The 16,158-nt window shown below is 40.8% G+C and overlaps 1 protein-coding gene and 1 pseudogene across 15 annotated transcripts in view; one reads left to right on the top strand and one right to left on the bottom strand.

The window, feature by feature from the left end:
* The window catches only part of PUM1 (pumilio RNA binding family member 1), a 127,378-nt gene that overhangs the window by 92,418 nt on the left and 18,802 nt on the right, over positions 1-16,158 (bottom strand). The gene's annotated exons all lie outside the window — the stretch shown is intronic.
* On the top strand, positions 15,651-15,816 carry LOC115861233 (translation machinery-associated protein 7-like; annotated as a pseudogene).

Below are 16,158 nucleotides of genomic sequence, written 5' to 3'. Positions count from 1 at the left end.
CCCAACATTTCTCCATATTGGAATATCTCTGGGGGCTCCTAGTATCTGAAAACCAGAAGAAATAAAAAATAGCACATATCACAATGATCTCTTCAAACTTTACTTATCATTAAATGTACTACCCACATCATAACAATCTTTCTAGACTTCAATTAACTCATCTCCAAGGTCATTACTACAAGGTAATATTTAAGAGCAAGAATGAAGTGTGGAATAGATTACGCAAAACAGTCATAATTCAAAAACCCTTTACTGTCCAACAGTCTACTGGTCCTCTCAGTTATGAGCAACAAGTCACCTTTGCTGCCTGAGGCTAGAGTAATGTCCCTTGTTTATTAAAGAGGAAGGTTATTCTTTTTCTTTTTTTAACACCTTTATTAGAGTATAATGGCCTTACAATGGTGTGTTAGTTTCTGCTTTGTAACAAAGTGAATCAGCTATACATATACATATATCCCCATATCTACTCCCTCTTGCATCTCCCTCCCACACTCCCTATCCCACCCCTCTAGGTTGTCACAAAGCACAGAGCTGATCTCCCTGTGCTACACGACTGCTTCCCACTAGCTATCTATTTTACATTTGGTAGTGTATATATGTCCATGCTACTCTCTCACTTCGTCCCAGCTTACCCTTCCCCCTCCCCATGTCCTCAAGTCCATTCTCTACATCTGTGTCTTTATTCCTGTCCTGCCCTAGGTTCTTCAGAACCATTTATTTTTCTTTAGATTCCATATATATGCGTTAGCATACGGTATTTGTTTTTCTTTCTGACTTACTTCACTCTGTATGACAGACTCTAGGTCCATCCACATCACTACAAATAACTCAATTTCATTTCTTTTTATGGCTGAGTAATATAAAGAGGAAAGCTATTCTGCCTACCTGAGAAAGACTGCTGATTGTCTGAAGCAGGACTTTCTCAAACCCCCTCATCCAATCATCACTACCTCCAAATGTATGTGAACAATTTCTAGCAGTGGATAAATGCAAAGAGAGTCAAACTAGGGACAGGCAGGGAGAGGGTAGAGTATGGAGCACGAACCTGAATACAGCTGGGGGAACCAATTTAAGGATTTTATTAACATGCTGACTGAATACCACCCCAATAATCTTAATTTGACTGAACTGTCACCACATAAAAATACAGTCGCATTGTTTTTTTTTTTTTTTAATTTATTTATTTTATTTTGTTCGCTGTGTTGGGTCTTCTTTGCTGTGCATGGGCTTTCTCTAGTTGTGGCGAGTGGAGGCTACTCTTCGTTGCAGCGCGGGCTTCTCATTGCAGTGTCTTCTCTTTTTGCAGAGCACGGGCTCTAGGAGCACAGGCTCAGTAGTTGTGGCACGCGGGCTCTAGAGCACAGGCTCAGTAGCTGTGGTGCTCAGGCTTAGTTGCTCCACGGCATGTGGGATCTTCCTGGACCAGGGTTCGAATCTGAAGGCGGATTCATAATCACTGCACCACCAGGGAAGCCCGGGTCGCGTTGTTTTAAATTACACATTTTCAAAACCCAGAGCTGACACTATGCTACAAATGATACATCGTGTCACTAAGATGTAACAGCTTTGGGATGCTTGACAAAAATGTAAATTTATAAAATTCAAAATGACACTAAATTTAAGCCATATGAGAACAAAGACATAGAGATAAGGCCTGTTACTGTGGTAAAACAGTTTCAAAGGGCCTTGAAACAGAAGCTAGGCTCACAGTACAAGGCGTTTACATTATTTCAGTAAGCACACTGAATAAGCTCCTAAACTACAGGTGGTAAAGGAGGGGAGGGGAGATGAGGACAGCATCTTAGCTAAACTCTACAAACGTCAGATAAAATCATTTTGAACCTTCAGGTCAGAGTTAACATTTACAAAGCATGTAAATTAAACACATAAAGTTCTACATCTAGCTTTTTCTGTGGAATCTAAACATGCATTTAACTAGATGCTAGGCGTTTCTTGAAAATCCAAAAACCTACAAATAGTTTTAACCAAGAATGTTGGAATTCTATTTATATTTCCCAAGAAAAAAGTAGGAGTGGCTACAAAAATGAAAAAAATAAAGTAGGAATGGTAAGGGAAGGCAGAGAACATGCAATATGCATATTTATGTAATCATTACAACAATCTCACAGTAATTATTCCCATTTGAGAGATTAGAACTGAGCCTCACAGAAATGCCTTCCCCAACCACTGTTGAGTAGGGAAGAGTGTTTAGATGGCATTTCCAGGATCTAAATCCAGATGTTCCAATTCAAAGTGCAATGTCCTTTCTATGTTATCAAGCTGCCTCCAGGGCAGCCACAGGAAGTTTCCACCCCCAGATAGAACTGCCTTCACAGCTTTTGCTGTGGGCTTTGATGAGTCAGCTCTCTTGGTCTTCTTGCCTTTGCTTTCCACTGTCTCCTCCCCCTACCTTCAAAATTTGCCCATCCTTCCCTCACAGCAATTTTCATCCCTTTCTATACTGCCTTCCCACCCACCCGTCATTCTCTCTCCTACCACGTTTTATTTGCTGGCTCGCTCACCCTCTCAGGTCTCCTCACCCTCTCTTTATCTTCAGCTCTCTGTTCACCTCCTCCAGCTCTCCCTCTTCCAGGGTGTGTCTCTCTCTGCCCCACATACAAGGTGAACCACTACTCCTCCTACCTCCTATAGACAACGAGAATGGAGCCTTTGCTAGTACAGAAACTCCATTTTAAACCATTTACCCACAGTTGAGTAGACAAGATAAACCAAGTCACTCTCACAAAAGTGTTTTTAACTAGTCAGGAACTTATTGTTTATAATGGGAGCTATACCTGATATGGTCATCAACACCAGGCAGACTCTCAACAAAATTCTTCCTAGGAAACAAAACTAATGATCAGAAGAAGACGCTCAGGAATCAAGAAAAATCAAATGATGAAAACAGACGACTGTAAGAAACTTCTTGGGCAGGTAACAGAAACCTTTTCTATCATAAAGGAGAAAAGCTGGCTGTAAATTATAATCAAAGAAAATGCTCCCATCAGGACAGAACTATCTTTTCAAGTTCTTGTACTCGACACCTCCCCCTCTTTCTCTAGTATTCAATTTGAGTGAAGGGTTAATGTTAATTTCTACTACGACTTACTAATTCCATCTTCACTTTTGCTAAATGTCTGTAAGGCTTCCTGCCTTCCACTAAATAACCTATCACCTCTGGTTTCACAAAACTATTTCCTATTTTTCTCTGTGGGCTACTTGACAGCTGCCCATCTCACACCCATCCAGGACTTTCTCTACTGAGGCCCCACCCCATAAAAGCATCTCTTACTCCCTTTACTGAAGAGGCAAAGTGAGAAAACCACGTTAGTGTCTGACCTACCTCATATTTCCTCACTTCATCCCACCCAAGAATACCATCTGTACAAATGACCTAGCTTCTGAGTTTCCTTTCCATTTCCCAGATACCAGAACTTCCTTTTGTAAGCCTCAACACCTGTCGTCTTCTTCTAACATAGATCTTGTCCTAACTAGAATCATAATTTTGCAAATTAAGTTGGTGTTTTACCGCATAGGAAGTTATAAAATCAAAACAGATAAACCCGGAACTATACATCACATTTGAAAAATTACGCAAAAGCATCACTTTACAAATCATTAAGAATGATATTCTAAAGTGCATTCCTTGAGAAGCCCTACTTACCATACCCAACATCCCATACACTTATCAGAATCAATGAATGATATACACTTCACTATTTCCATCTGTAAAACTGAGATAACACTGGCTACTTTATACGTTTACTATGAAGACTAAATGAGGGACTTCCCTGGTGGCACAGTAGTTGAGAATCCTCCTGCCAATGCAGGGGACACGGGCTCGAGTCCTGGGCCAGGAAGATCCCACATGCCACGGAGCAACTAAGCCGGTGCACTGCAACTACTGAGCCTGCGCTCTAGAGCCCACAAGCCACAACTACTGAAGCCCACGTGCCTAGGCCCATGCTCCACAACAAGAGAAGCCACCACAATGAGAAGTCACCGCAATGAGAAGCCCGCGCATCGCAACAAAGAGTAGCCCCCACTCACCGCAACTAGAGAAAGCCCGCGCGCAGCAACGAGGACCCAATGCAGCCATAAATAAATAAATTCATTTAAAAATATATTAAATGAGACATGTCCAATACCTAGTAGGCATTTATTCAACTATATCCATCTCACAGGTTATTCTCTTTAAGTTACTGAAATGTCCCCATACATCCATCTCTTCTTTCCCTATCCTCGGTTAGCAAAGGGTAGGTTTTGGTCATTCCAGGGAGGTGAGCCTCTCTCTATATAGGTCAGCATTTTCATAATCAATATCAGAAGTACCTAGATCACACAAACGTCTAACTTACTTTCTAAAACTTAGCATTTCAAAGTACAACCATTTTTCTCTCTTCTCAATTCCCAGCTAATCCTCAATTCAGAGAAACTTCCATTCTAATCCATTCAGAAACTTCCAACATATAAAAATAAAAATCATCACTAGTTCAAGCTCATGTTTTTTCCGTTCTCATAAGAAAAAAAAAAACATCTCAATAAAGTCACCTTCTCAAATTCCTTCATTCCCTGACTTCCATACCACTATGATCTCCTGGTTCTCCTCCTACTTCTCTATTCAGATTTTTGTCTTTTGGCCAGCCAACATCGCAGTCAAGGAAAAAAAAAAACCCACTGAAACTCAGACTTGGGTATAAAGGAATCCAAATTTAAGGAGTTAATGATCCAAATATGTAACAAATTACATTTATCAGATTTTCAAGCAGATATATATTACTGAACATTAAATCTCAAAGAACAAAGCGGTTACCATGGTGGTCCATGCAGTCCAATATAAAAGACCTAAAAAAGAAGCAACTTTTGACAGCATTCTGGCTCAGTTCTTGGCCTTACTTTACTAGCATTCCTGCCCTTGGATTGCTGTCACTTAACTGCTCAGGGTGTCTTTACAATGAATGTCCCCTCACTTGAGCTAATTTGGCCACTTCTCTGTTGATTGTATACAAGAACCAAACTCAAACACAATAGGTACCACTAAGTTGGTATTTATGAAATCACACTGGAAGTCTATATTTTAAAACAGTAATCAGAGCTATGTAGTGCACTTGGAAAAATAAAGTTCAACAAAGCAACACTTTTTTGAATATTTTCTGTAACAGACCTATTTCAAGACACCTGCCTAGAAAGGGCAACTTTGTGATTCCCACCACCTCTGGCCACAAACAACTATAACAAAAGTATTCTCCTAAATGGCCAAACCCCTAGTACCTGAAGAGAAGTGATAAACTGACCTAATCAGATACTTCTCCTTAGCATTCAGGCCAGATAGCAATGGAGAGATAAAGTGAAATTCCCTAAACACTTGGCAGTTGTAGCTGTCATTTTGGGTCAAGTATAACCCGGTGAATAAGCAGTAGATGGTCAACACAAAGAAGAGAAAGAATGTGCTGAAAAAAATCAGAGACAAGACACTATGGAACCCCTATGGAAACAGAAAAGCCTCCTAGTGCCCAGGAGGCCCACGTATATATTTCCTGCTCTGGGGTTCAGAGAGAATCCCTGGTGTTCCTTCATTTAATGCCCTGAATTTTTGCCAAGCAGAAAAGACTTCTATACCTTGAGACTAAAACTGCCTTTACTAGAATATTTATTTCCTCAACCACTGAATCTCAGTTCTCAGGCATTTTTCTCCTCCACACCTTTGTTCCCCTGGAGGATTTTTTGCAAAGGCAAGCCTAGATCACGGTGGCTCCATTTCACTAACATAGATCCAGAACAATACAAGCAGAAGAGCTGGTGCCAAGAACCATTACAGGAAGGGGATACCAGAGAGAAAAAGCCAGCAAATGCAGGAGAAACTTGAGCAATGAGAAGAAGAAATGGAATACGAGGATTAACCTAATCTGAATTTAATCATTAATGGAAAAACATTTAATAAGTCTGTTCTACACCATCTTCTGCTTTCTTGTATCTGTATTATAAATAATAACAACAACGAATATTTACTGAGACTTACTTTGTGCCAGGTCCTGTCCTATAAAAATCTTTATATGCTGTATGATCTCTTTAATATTCGTAACAATTTGAAAATGCAGGTACTCTTATCCCCATTTTGTGAGAAAAGCAAAAAGTTATCACATTCCTCTAATAAAATATAAATAAATCAACATTCTTCTTGATTACTGGGAAAAAACAAAAACAAAAGACTACTCTTTAAGCTTAGGAGGAGGCAAACCCTACTACGTGATCTTATTTATTCACTGTTAATAGCAACACTAAATACCAGCATTTGCTGAGTTTTCAAGGCACTGTACTGCAAAATAGACATTATTCCATTTTATAGATGAGGATCAAGGTTCAGAGGCATGATCTGTCTAAAGTCATATAGCAGATAAAGATCAGAAGTGGAATTCAAATTCAGCTCTCTATCCCCTTTACTAGCACTTCTTTCTGTTCTCATCGAAGATAAGCACAAGGGCTCCAGGACACCTGGCTTAAACAGCTGTTGTTCTGGAAACTGATTACTACACTGGGTTTTTTTCTAATTCTATTTATTTATTTGTTTATTTTATTTTTGGTTGCATGTTGGGTCTTCGACACTGCTCGTGGGTTCTCTCCAGTTGCAGCGAGCGGAGGCCACTCCTCGCTGTGGTGAGTGGGCTTCCCAACGCGGTGGCCTCTCCCGTTGCGGAGCACGGGCTCCAGGGGCACCGGCTTCAGCAGTTGTGGCACGCGGGGTCAGCAGCTGCGCCATAGGGGCTCAGCTGCTCCGCAGCACGTGGAGTCCTCCCGGACCAGGGCCCGAACCCGCGTCCCCGGCATTGGCAGGCGGACTCTTAACCACTGTGCCACCAGGGAAGCCCTACATTATTTTTATACAGGAGGAAAATGAAGTCACCACAGCAGCCAGGATTAGGCTGAACTTCCATTTTTTTTTATTATTATGTATCATTAAAAACTGCTACTACCTTGGACTTCCTTAGTGACGCAGTGGTTAAGAATCCGCCTGCCGGGCTTCCCTGGTGGCGCAGTGGTTGATAGTCCGCCTGTCGATGCAGGGGACACGGGTTCGTGCCCCGGTCCGGGAAGATCCCACATGCCGCAAAGCAGCTAGGCCCGTGAGCCATGGCCGCTGAGCCTGCGCGTCCGGAGCCTGTGCTCCACAACAGGAGAGGCCACAACAGTGAGAGGGCCCGCGTACCGCAAAAAAAAAAAAGGAATCCGCCTGCCAATGCAGGGTACATGGGTTCAAGCCCTGGTCCGGGAAGATCCCACATGCCATGGAGCAACTAAGCCTGCGCGCCACAACTACTGAGCCTGCGCTCTAGAGCCCGCTAGCCACAACTGCTGAGCCCGCATGCCACAACTACTGAAGCCTGCATGCCTTGAGACCATGCTCCGCAACAAGAGAAGCCACTGCAATGAGAAGCCCAGGCACCACAACGAGGAGGAGCCCCTGCTCGGCACAACTACAGAAAGCCTGTGAGCAGCAATTAAGACCTAACGCAGCCAAAAGTAAATAAGTAAACAAATTTATTTAAAAAAAACTGCTACTACCTTTAGCAATTAAATACCATTGAAGTTCCAAATTATATAATGTGTTGATGGCATTCAGCTAGGATAGTTAACAGACCCAAGTGATAAACTGTAAGTTACCAAAATTGATTTGCTACCATACTACCATAATACATACACCTCACGGAAATGTCAGCACTTCATAAACATAAAAGAAAACAATTTATAAAGTAAAAAGAATAAATAATATTTTCAGAAGCAGTTAATAAAGCCTATGATACTAGTGACCTTTAACTACAAAAACCTCACAATTGCTGGTTCTGACGGTCTTCATCTTAATTTCACCAATCATGATCAAGCTGAAATCAGTAAGGAGAGCAAGGCCATTTTAACTGGAGAGAGAAACTGTCTAATTGATATGGAAGAACCTAATAAGTGTAAAACTTAAGATAATGATAAATCTTATCTCCACTTGTCTGGAAACTACTACCTGTAGCAATCTGTCTGAATGGTATACTCCTGATTTCCAAAAGAACAAATTCCAAAAGCATGAAAGAGACTCCTACACAACTACTATTATAGATCACACTTACAACAAAAAATGGTTATTTGCAAATAGAGGATACATCAAGGGTCTTCATTAGCAGTAAAAGTTTCATTCTGAAATACCAATCTCAAAAGATGACATATGGAAAAAGCAAAAAAACTAAATCAAGAATGTTCACCAGAAGTTCTTAAATCGAGTTGTGGCAAATGTGTATCAGGCTCTTTTCAAGCAATGAAACCAAATTTAATATATTTGCCATCATTGGAATCTTACCAGCACAGTGTAAGAATCTATGTAAATAATGTGAAAATAACAAATATTTGTCCACAAAAAAAGACACAGAATTTGCTTTTCCAAACTTTTACTAATATTAAATTTTTTGAGATTCACTTTGTCATCCCTGTGCTCTCTAATGGACATGTAATAGTAGGCATAAAAGGCTTGTAAGAATTTTTACCATAAGAACAGTCTGTGAAAGAAAACAAATTATGGGCCTCCACAGCCACTGATATAAATTTTCTACAAATTGTAAGACAGTGAATATTTTTTAATAGATGTACAACTTAGACTACCAGTGAAAACAACAATTGTGAAAAGTAAGTGGAAGAACTATCAACTACAAGGCATGCCTACAGTGGTAGTCTCTGCGGATTGATTCGGGGGTGAGAGGGCGACTACTTATATAAAGCCTGCTTCTCTAGTTAATCTGTTCTCCCTTTTCGACAGACTAGGAGTGGAGAAATTTACAATGAAGTTCAAAGACCATGATACAGGTGTCTTACTGCCTTCTCAACTACTGAAATAACATCTACTAAGTAGCAAAACTGCACTTTAGCAATAGTGCCATGGCAGTTTGTCTTATCTCCCTAAAAGTAAACCCCACAGTATTAAAAACATGACAGGCGTTACATACAAATATTTGTAACGTGAGAAATTACCCTCAATCTTCGGAGTGACAAAATAGCAGAAACATGACTTCCACAGCCAGCTTCTTTAAAATGATCCTTATCTTGTTTAAAAGAACACATTGTCATGCTTTTTCGAGCTTTTCAAGAAAGAAATTTGACAATATGCATCAAGTTTTATAAACGTTCATGCCTTTTGATCCAGTAATTCTACTTCTAGGAATTTAGCCTAAGCAAATAACCAGAAATATGGGCAAAGATTTGTTATCGAATATCTTCATCGTGGCACTGTGATGTGAAAAGTGGTTTGAGGGACTTCCCTGGTGGTCCAGTAGTTAAGATGCTGCGCTTCCAATGCAGGGGGCGCAGGTTTGAACCCTGGTTGGGGAACTAAGATCCCACATGCCACATGGCCAAAACAATAAAAAAATAAGAAAAAAATAGCAAAATATTTTTTAAAAGTGCACAATAAGCACCTTTGCTTATAAAGCTTACTCTTTTTTTTTTTTTGCGGTATGCGGGCCTCTCACTGTTGTGGCCTCTCCCGCTGCGGAGCACAGGCTCCGGACGCGCAGGCTCAGTGGCCATGGCTCACGGGCCTAGTCGCTCCGCAGCATGTGGGATCTTCCCGGACCGGGGCACAAACCCGTGTCCCCTGCATCGGCAGAAGACTCTCAACCACTGCGCCACCAGGGAAGCCCAAGCTCATTCTTTATTTTAGTTGATTAAGATGTTTCTAGAAGAGGATTATTGGTTTGAAAGGTAATAATATATTAAAGACTTCATAAATGTTAAATTTAGTTTCAGAAGCTTCTTTCTGATTTTTTTTCATTGACATTATAGAAAACGTAGAAACTACTGATGAAGTTTTAGGTTAACATTTGAGTATATTACCTTCCAGTCTTATTTTGTGTATGTCTCTATATGGAAATATACACATATCATTTTATGTATGTAGATTTGTGGCCTATTATAGAATCCTTACACATAAACGTATTCTCTAAGATTTTAAAAAATGTTTTAAGTAGCTACATAAAATTCTGTAAATGAATATATGCTGTATTTAATAATTCCTGCTGTATTTAAACTTTTTCAAACCACTTTTTTAAAAATAAATTTTTATTTTACTTTATTTATTTATTTATTTACTTATTTATTTGGCTGGATCGGGTCTTAGTTGTGGCATGCAGGATCTTCGTTGAGGCATGTGGGATTTTTTTGTTGCAGCGCATGGGCTCTTCATTGTGGTGCGCAGGCTTCTCTCTAATTGTGGAGTGCATGTTTTCTCTTCTCTAGTTGTGGTGCGCATGTTTTCTCTTCTCTAGTTGTGGTGCGCAGGCCCCAGGGTGTTTGGGCTCAGCAGTTGTGGCTCGCGGGCTTAGTTGCCCTGTGGCATGTGGGATCTTAGTTCCCCTGTGGCATGTGGGATCTTAGTTCCCCCACCAGGGATCGAACTCGCGTCCCCTGTATTGGAAGGAAGATTCTTAACCAGTTTAATCCTTGGTGGGGAACTAAGATCCTGCAAGCTGCCATACGAAGTACTGATACATGCTACAATGTGCATGAACCTTAAAAACATGCTAAGTGAAAGAAGCCAGACACAAAAGGCCACATATTATATGATTCCATTTACATGAAATATCCAAAACAAACAAATGTAGAGAGACAAGAATAGGTTTTTGTTTGCCAGGGACTTAGGAAAGGGGGAAATTGACAATGACTACTAATGAGTACAGGGTTTCTTTTGGGAGTGCTAAAAATGTTTTAGTGTTAGAAAGCATGATGGTTGCATAGCACTATAAAAACACTAAAAACCACCAAATTGTAAACTTAAGGGTAAACTTTATGGTATGTGAATAATATCTTAGTAAAGCTGTTATTTAAAAATAGGAGAGGCTTCCCTGGTGGTGCAGTGGCTAAGAATGCCTGCCAATGCAGGGGACACAGGTTCGAGCCCTGCTCTGGGAAGATCCCACATGCCGCAGAGCAACTAAGCCCATGCACCTCAACTACTGAGCCTGCGCTCTAGAGCCCACCAACCACAACTACTGAGCCCATGCGCTGCATCTACTGAAGCCCATCCTCTAGAGCCCGTGCTCAGCAACAAGACAAGCCCGCGCACCGCAACTAAGAGTAGCCCCCATTCCCCACAACTAGAGAAAGCCTGCGTGCAGCAACAAAGACCAAACACAGCCAAAAATAATAAATAAAAATAAATAAATTTTTAAAAATAAAATAAATCTTTTTTTAATAAATAAAAATAGGAGATGGCAAACACTTTCTGTAACATGTCAAATAACAAATAATACAGGCTGGGACTTCCCTGGTGGTCCATTGTGGTGCGCAGGCTTCTCTCTAATTGTGGAGTGCATGTTTTCTCTTCTCTAGTTGTGGTGCGCAGGCCCCAGGGTGTTTGGGCTCAGTAGTTGTGGGTAGCCCGCAAAGCGTCTTTGTCAGGTATTCTTTGTTTTTATTTTCAACTACACATTTAAAAATGTAAAAACCATTCTTAGCTCAAGAGCCATACATAAACAGGCAGCAAGCTAGATTTGGCAGGGAGGCCATAGTTTGCCAAACCTGGTTTAAAAATAAGCCATTCCTAAAATGTTTACAAGGGAATGTGTGCTAAGTTAACGCTGATCCAAAAACTAAGCAAAGCTCTCTTATCAAACTTATAAATGGAGCTTCCACAAATGTTATTGGATAAAGGGAACACAGGGAAACATATCAAACAGAATTTAGTATTTTTATTAATAATTAAGATCACATATTGGGTTGGCCAAAAGGTTCATTCGGTTTTTCTGTAAGATGGCTCTAGTAGCACTTAGCTGTCTTTAACTTCATTCGAAACAATTTTGTTAGATTGCATGTGACAGCTGTCATATCAGCGTGCATTTAAAAAAAGACTTATCGGGCTTCCCTGGTGGTGCAGTGGTTGAGAGTCCGCCTGCCGATGCAGGGGACAAGGGTCCGTGCCCCAGCTCGGGAAGATCCCACATGCTGCGGAGCGGCTGGGCCCCTGAGCCATGGCCGCTGAGCCTGCGCGTCCGGAGACTGTGCTCCACAACAGGAGAGGCCACAACAGTGAGAGGCCAGCGTACCGCAAAAAAGAAAAAAAAAAAAAAGACTTATCAAAATTGGTGAATTTTTGTGTAGCCATTTTCATACTGAAGCTGGAAGAAAAAAGCAACATTTTCAGCATACTATGCTTTGTTATTTCAAGAAAGGTAAAAATGCAACTGAAACGCAAAAGAAGATCACACAGTGTATGGAGCAAGGGCTGTGACTGATCAAAAGTGTCAAAAGTGGTTTGCGGGATTTCCCTGGTGGTCCAGTGGTTAAGAATCCGCCTTCCAATGCAGGGGACTCGGGTTCAATCCCTGGTCAGGGAACTAAGATCCCATGTGCCACGGAGCAACTAAGCCCGAGAACCACAACTACTGAGGCCGCAAGCCACAACTACCGAGCCCGTGCGCTCTGGAGCCCGCATGCACCTCAATGAAAGATCCCACATGCTTCAACAAAGATCCTGCATGCTGCAACTAAGACCCAACACAGTCAAATAATTTTTTTTTTTAAAGTGGTTTGAGGGGCTTCCCTGGTGGTGCAGTGGTTAAGAATCCACCTGCCAATGCAGGGAACACGGGTTCAAGCCCTGGTCCGGGAAGATGCCACATGCCGCAGAGCAACTAAGCCCAGGCGCCACAACTACTGAGCCTGCGCTCTAGAGCCCGCGAGCCACAACTACTGTGCCCGCGGGCCACAACTACTGAAACCCATGCGCCTAGAGCCCGTGCTCTGCAACAAGAGAAGCCACCGCAATGAGAAGCCCGCACACCTTAACTAAGAGTAACCCCCACTCACCAGAACTAGAGAAAGCCTGCACGCAGCAACGAAGACCCAACGCAGCCAAAACTTAATTAATTAATTAATTTTTAAAAAGTGGTTTGCAAAGTTTTGTGCTGGAGATTTCTTGCTGGACGATGCTCCACAGTCGGGTAGACCAGTTGAAGTTGATAGTGATCAAATCGAAACATTAACTGAGAACAATCAACGTTATACCACTCAGGAAATAGCCGACATACTCAAGATACCCAAATCAAGCGTTGAAAATCATTTGCACTACCTTGGTTATGTGAATCGCTTTGATCTTTGGGTTCCACATAAGTTAAGCCAAAGAAACCTTCTTGACCATATTTCCGCATACAATTCTCTACTGAAACATAACGAAAACGTTCTGTTTTTAAAACAAATTGTGACGGGCAATGAAGAGTGGATACCGTACAATAATGTGGAACGGAAGAGATCACAGGGCAAGCAAAATAAACCACCAACAACCACACCAAAGGCCGGTCTTCATCCAAAGACAGTGATGTTGTGCATATGGTGGGATTGGAAGCGAGTCCTCTATTATGAGCTCCTTCCAGAAAACCAAACGATTAATTCCAACAAGTACTGCTCCCAATTAGACCAACTGAAAGCAGCACTCGATGAAAAGCATCCAGAATTAGTCAACAGAAAACGCATAATCTTCCATCAGGATAACAAAAGACCGCATGTTTCTTTGATGACCAGGCAAAACCTTACAGCTTGGCTGGGAAGTTCTGATTCATCCGCTGTATTCACCAGACATTGCACCTCTGGATTTCCATTTATTTAGGTCTTTACAAAATCCTCTTAATGGAGCACCTGGAACAGTTCTTTGCTCAAAAAGATAAAAAGCTGTGGGAAGATGGAATTATGAAGTTGTCTGAAAAATGGCAGAAGGTAGTGGAACAAAAGGGTGAATACGTTGTTCAACAAAGTTCTTGGTGAAAATGAAAGACGTGTCTTTCATTTCTACTTAAAAGCCGAAGGCACTTTTTGGCCTTTTTGGCCAACCCAATAAAACTAAGACAAGAATTAAAAACCATATTAAAAAATAAAGATAGCTGCTCACATATTAGAAGAAGTTGAACACCATTAGCCATCAGGGAAATACAGATTAAAACCACAATGAGATATCATTACGTATGTATCAGAATGGCTAAAATAAAAAACAGTAATACCACCAAATGCCGTTGAGCGCACAGAAAAATTGTATTATTCAAACATTACTGGTCCAGAAAACAACTCGGCCGTTTCTTTATAAACTAGACATGCAACTACCATTATTACCTAGCAATTGGACTCCTCGGCTTTTATCTGATGTTCACACAAAAACCTGCACATGAATGTTCACAGCAGCTTCATTTACAATAACTAAAAACTGGAATCAGCCCAGATGTCCTTCAACGGGTTAAACAAACTATGGTGCATCTGCACCATGCACACTATGCAGCAATAAAAAGGAATGGCCTACCACAGGCAACAAGTTGGATGAGACTCCAGAAAAGTATGCATAGCAAAAAAGGCCAGTCCCCACCAAAGGCTATATGTATGGTATGACTCCATTTATATGACTTTTTTGAAATGACAAAATTGTAGAAATGGAGAATAGGATAGATTAGTGGTTGGGGGGAGGCCCCCCCAACCCCTGCAAAGGGAAAGGGGGTGTGTAAAAAGGGCTACTCAAGGGTCCCTTGTTGTTTTGGAACTATTCAGTACTTTGTGGTGGTTAAGTATATGAACCTATACAGATGGTAAAATTATATTGAACTTCGTACACACACACACACACACACACACACACACACACACACACACACACACCCAAATGAATACAAGTAAAACTGGAGATGTGAATAGGACTGGATGGATTTTAACGTCAATAACCTAGCTGTGATGCTATACTACACAATGTTACCTACAAAGGTTATACTGTAAAATGGGGAAATAGAGGAACGTATACAAAGGATCTCTCTGTATTATTTCTTACAACTGCAGGAATCAACAAATAACTAAGTCAAAATTTTAATTTAAAGAAAGATGACTGCTATGAAGAAACAATGAAGACACGACTCAAAATGATGGTTCCCAAGCACGAAAACTAAAATAATCAAATATACAACCAAAGGAACCTTTCTCAAGCTACAAAACTATGCAGCTCTCACCCACACAGCACACAAAAATCACATCCTGACCAAACTACCCTAAATTTGGAGAATTCAAAAAAAAATAGAACTTACCCTTGGTTCTCTAAAACACTACCCGCCAAAGACAATAAAATGAGATCTACCGTCAATGGCCCGAAGATTTTTATGTCCTGACACAATTGTCTTTCATGTATAAAGGCTAAAAGAACACAATATACAAAAGAAGTAATAAAATACGCCACCCACACGTCACCTTTCAAGCAATGACTGTATCAAGCACTCCAGCCAACCAAGACAATTAAAATTAAGCACACAAAAATGGATAAACTGTCATACAACTATTTAATGGGATACTACTAATTAAAAGGATCCATTTATTGTTATATATAACATGGATTCTCAAATGTAGTATGCTAAGTGAAAGAAACCAGATTCAAAAGCTACATACACTTACAGTATATAGATATATAGATATATAGATATATAGATATATGACATTTTGGAAAAGACAAAACTATAGGGACAAAAAACGGATTAGTGGTTACCAGTTGCTGGGAATGGAGGTAAGAGCTGACTATGAAGGGGCTCCAGAGAATCTGAGGAAGCGTGAAAACTTTTGTATCTTGGCATCCGGTGGCAGGGTCTGGGGAAGGGGCGGCAGGTGCCATGTCGGGCTGCAAAGGTAGCAAGAGGAAGCCCCTGAAGCAGCCCAAGAAGCAAGCCAAGGAGATGGACAAGAAAGGTAAGGCATTCAAGCAGAAACAAAGAGGAGCAAGGCCACGGGAAAGGCCCCCTGGCCACAGGTGGAATTAAGAAGTCTGGCAAAAAGTAATGTTCCTTGTGCCTGAGGCAATGGTGATCCTTAATTCCATTCCTGTTTAAACATCTGAATTAAACATCTGGATTCCCTGCCATCACATCTCTGCCACCTACAGCTAGAATCAAGTGTTGTCTTGGAACCCATTGTACATTTAAGAATAAACGTTTGTTAAAAAAAAAAAGTTTATAACTCGACTGTGGTGATTACAAGGATATACGCATTTGTCAAAATCTACAGAAGTGTATATGCTAAAATATTAGTGAATTTCACTGTATGCAAAATTATATCTTAAAAATGAGGGAAAAAATAATTACACAAGAGGTAGAATATAGCATTATAAAGACTAACAGTATT

Source organism: Globicephala melas, chromosome 1 (genome assembly GCF_963455315.2).
Source record: "Globicephala melas chromosome 1, mGloMel1.2, whole genome shotgun sequence".
Lineage (NCBI taxonomy): Eukaryota > Metazoa > Chordata > Mammalia > Artiodactyla > Delphinidae > Globicephala > Globicephala melas.
Note: the sequence above shows the minus strand (reverse complement) of the source record. Positions and strands in the feature narration are given on the sequence as shown.